Here is a 4,987-nt window from a genome sequence, read left to right as displayed (position 1 = left end):
CAATAAACATTCAGTTTCGAAAAACTTAGATGAGAACATTCTCATACTTCCTTTTATAACAGTATCAACAATGAAGTTACAGACAAGGAAAACAGCAAGACCAGAACATTACAAAACAAACAACCGGATAGTCCATCACGAAGTCAACCAGAAAAGATCCAATATTTTAATAAAAAAAAAAAAGTTTACGTGCCAAATAAAAAGAATAACAATCTGCCCCTTTGGCATAACTATTTTCTTTTATTGGCAATCATAAGATAATATAAACAAAAGCTGCATCAAGGCAACAAAAACTAGGAGTAATCAACAAAACCAGTAACCAACCCCCAAAACAACCACAATCAACTGCCAAGACAACCACCAACAACAAGCCAACATCACCACAAAAAAAATAAAAATAAATAAATAAATAAATAACCACACTCCCCCTTGATTGCCAGAAGAAGAAAATTAAGCATGTGGAGAGGAAGGACGTTGTGAAGTAGACGAGGCATCATCAGAAGGTAATGACAAACTGAACAACCGAACCAAAGTATCCATAGTCGTCGGTCAATCTGTAAGAGAACGAATTATACCACTCAAAGTTTGGGACTCATAAGATAGCACCTGTAAGATACACGTTCCAAGATCAGAAGGAATAACCAGGCCACCTTCAAGAACACGAAGATCATCAGGCATGGTTATGTCATTAGCTCTAGGAGGCCAAATGTTGTGGACAATGTTTGGCGCATGGGATCCTTGAAAAGGTTTGTAGCTTAGATTGATGCACTTGGTAGTAGGAGTTAGAGCATCTGTAGGAGTAAGAATGGTTAGACACTGAGAGAGCATGATACACACAGGAGATCGGGGAAGCAAATAGGTAGTTTGATAGCAAAGAATTCAACATGACACAACATCTGATTGTAGACAAAAACACTGAAATTGGATTAAAAACCAGTTCCAATTTGGTATGACAGATTGGCAAGTGATGGAGACATGCCAGAACAGTGTGTAGAGAGACACTAGTTAGCAATACCAATCTTATGAAGTATTGTATATTTGACGCCCAAAGTGGCAGTAGACAATTGACCAGGTGAAGACCAAGAAGAATAAGTGCCCCCAGTTAGCTCAGTCACCAAAGTTTCTATGGAAGGATGTGGTGCACGAAGAGCTAGGGTAGGTCAAGAAACTCATTGATAACTTTTGGAGAAATAGTAAAATAGACACCTCTAACATGAACTTTTTTGTATTCACTACTACTTGGATCATCAAACGAATTAGGAAGATTGACAAAGAACTCATGAATAAGTTGAGGATAAAAAGGTTCAAGCTGAGAAATCGTCTTCAGCAATCCTGTCTGATTTAAGAGCTTCATGATAGCCAAACAGGATCATGTCTTATTTGAAAGATTCATTCATTTGCAATTCTTCTACAAACGACATAGTTCCATTTACGAACATTTTTTTCACAGTGAAAAAAAACACCATCAATGGGTATGGAAGGAACATTTTGAGGAACCTTTCTTCTGATGGTTCTGGTGTTTACTCTTTTTGGGGCCACAGTAGCATCAATTGCATCAGGTGATGGAAATCGACTCGGAAGGATTATCAGAGGATGGTAGTAAACATGAGCGCGTTCTGGAAGAAGGACCAGGAATCTGAGACAATGAGACCATCTTTTTCATTCTACACTTGCCTAGTTCCGCAAGCACGACATGGTAATCAAAAGAGCCTGATCAAATTTCTTTGTCAATCACAGGTTTACCGACATTGGTATTACGGTTTTGAGGTACGGTTACTTCAGCGATAGGTGAATCATCAATGATAGGATCCGAGGCAGTCATATTCTGTCCAACATTCTCATCAGTAGTAACCTGTGCATGCATTATAGAGGCTGAAGGAGGCTGAGAGATCAAAACATCAGAATTTTCAACAGTAGAGAAACCCCCAACAGTATTCGAAACTACATTTTCATCAACTTTACCAAACATCAATATTCGACGAGTCATTCACACGAAATTCAGTAGCAGCGGTAGAAGGCATACTAGGAAAGATAGTAGTATTAAGATGTTCAAACAACACATGTTAAGGATAGAAGACAAAGTCACTTCCAGGTAAAACAAAAGACAACAAGTTCTCATTCCCACCAACATAAGGCATAATAGTGATAATGGGCAAAAATGCACGTTATCATAGTACTAAGTTCTTAAATAATGTTGAATTGCGTTGATGAAATATGTTAAATTGCGTCCATTAAGCATAAGTTCTATAATATTGCGATCGCATGCGTTCAGCGCATTAGAACTATTGATTTTTGTATTTTTTAGAAGAATATGCGTTAACGCAATGCAAAGATTACAATAATAGGAATTCATTGGTCGAGTGCAACTTCACCGCAAGACTTTGCGTTGATTGTGCTCGCAAACATTTGCCCAACAAGGATCGCTGCAACTTGGTCAGTGCAACGTAGTGGGCGCATCCGAGTGAAAGGACAATTAAGAGCGATGGGACAGAAAGCTGATGACAGTCCGATCAAAATTAAGTTGAGACCCGATAACGGTCACAAAGTACATTCCGCTTTATCGGTGACAATTATCCGACGCATCAGTCAAGAATTAAAGCTATCCCATCTGTATAACAAGGAGAGAGAAACCGCCTTTCATCATGGATGCTCTATAAATACCAAGGGCATTCTTTAGAGAAGGGGTTGGTCGATTGACGAGTTAACCAGTTGCTTCTGTTCATAATTTCTTTTCCATTTTAAGGCGAAGCAAGAGAAGAGTGGTGGCACCGGAGATCGCCCAGGGAAACTCAAGAGAGAACCTTGGGGCGTAAGAGCAGAGAGTGGGCCGACTCTGGCGAGAGCAAGATTATCTTTAGAGCACGAGTAGAAACAGTGTAAATGCCTGGCAACAAGAATTTGCTACCAGGTTCTTTATTATACTTGCATTGTTATTTTGTACTTCATCTTCATATCTATTCAATGGAAGTTCTATTTCTACATCTGCTCACTTTCTTAATACGCATGAGTAGCTAAACTAGTCGAATGTGTTGAGAAGAACTAAGCTAACATGACCTAGAAAGTTCATTGCATGCGATTATCTTGTTTTATGCTGTGCAAAATACCCTTTAGAGTTACTCGAGAGAGAGTATAAAGAAAGAACCTAATGTCTCGAGAGAGCTAGGTTAGAATCTAAACTCGAAAGAGCAAGATTAGGCTTGCATAAATAAGAGATGGGGACTTAGAGATAAGCTCTGTTTGTCAACTTGCATCGCATGCATCCTAGGAATGGGAATGATATTATGTGGTCGCATATTTGTGTGGTTGTCATGTTGTCATCACATAAATAGAAATAGAGGTTTATGTGTAAACCCTATAGACTTATCGTATCTATATCGCATGCGTTCTAGCCTTAGAAGCCGTGGTATTCGCGTCGAGAGGTGGTTTACTGTTGTATGCATGTTGCATGATCGCAAGTGTCAACCCATTCACCGCATATTCATCGCATTCCCAGTTTACCAACTTTTTTCAAACTCTACCGCATTTGTTATTTATCTTTAATCAACGTAATCCACAAACAAAACACTTTATTTATTCACTCGGTTACCGCAAAGTTTTCATTAAAATTACCAATGCAATCTATTTTCATAAATCCCTGTGTTCGACCCTGGACTTACCAGGAAAGTTAGAGGAATTTACACTTGAATTCCGCTGGGGAAACTTGAGTGCACAACACAAATCCATCAACGCATATCATCCATATTTCCACTACATAAAATATCGCATCAAGTTTTTGGTGTCGTTGCTGGGGACTTCGGCAAAATAGTTTATTAACGGTAATTTCTTGATTTCTTTGCAGACTCTCAATCTCTGGCGAATAACGACCCGAAGATTGAGAGAACGTTTCGAACATGACTGAGAGACCGCCAACAGCAACCACAATCCGATAAAGAAGAAATGGCGGAGCAGCCTGGAAATGGAGCACCAAATGATAATAATGTCATGGTGAATTCGATTCTATTGGCAAACGATCGTAATAGAACGATCAGGGACTATGCATCGCCAAACCTCTATGATTTCTCTCCGGGAATCATGAGGCTTTCCCTCGACGGAAGTAGATTTGAGATGTAACTGGTGATGCTGCAGATGATTCAGACTGCAGATCAATTTGGAGGAAGGCGAGGCGAGGACCCGCATGCCCACCTCCAAAGTTTTATTGAAATCTGCAACACTTTTGTGTTCCGAACATCTCTGCTGAAGAAGTTCGACTAACGTTGTTCCCATTTTCTCTCTATGACCAGGCCAGGAAATGGGCATATTCGCTCGAACCAGGGGAGGTTACTTCTTGGGAGCAGGTAGTGGAGAAATTTATGAAGAAGTATTTTCCACCTACTGAGAATACAAGACGAAGGAAGCTTATTAAAAATTTTGAACAAGATATGGAAAAATCGCTCAGTGATGCTTGGGCGAGGTTTAAAAGGTTGGTCTAGGATTGTTCGCATAATGGGTTACCAGACTACCTTCAAATGGATATTTTCTATCATGGTTTGAATCCGCTTTGCAGACCGCATCCAATGCAGCAGCTGCTGGTGGTCTGCTTGATAAGACTTACGATGAGGCGAAAAATATCCTGGATTGCATCTCCAAGAACCATGAAGGCTGGAGAGAGAGTGACCAGAGATTGAGACTTAAAGACTCTGATGCAAACAACGGTGCTATTGTTTCATTACAAAACCAAATGACTGCAATGATGAATCTGATCCAAGGAATGGCGATTAGCAGCCCAACACCGCAAGGTGGGAAAATCAATGCAATAAGTCAAAACACCGCAAGGTGTGCGACTTTCGGTGATGGGCATGCGATGGAAGATTGTCCGCAAAATCCACAATCCGTATACTTTGTGAAAAATAATCCCTTTTCAAATACCTACAACCCCGGGTGGAGAAACCACCCTAATTTTGCCTGGAAGAATCAACAACAAAATTTTCAACCTGTGGCGCAAAAAGAA

The sequence above is a fragment of the Benincasa hispida genome, unplaced genomic scaffold (assembly GCF_009727055.1).
Source record: "Benincasa hispida cultivar B227 unplaced genomic scaffold, ASM972705v1 Contig306, whole genome shotgun sequence".
NCBI lineage: Eukaryota > Viridiplantae > Streptophyta > Magnoliopsida > Cucurbitales > Cucurbitaceae > Benincasa > Benincasa hispida.
The sequence above is the reverse complement of the archived record's forward strand: the minus strand, read 5'-3'. Positions refer to the sequence as shown.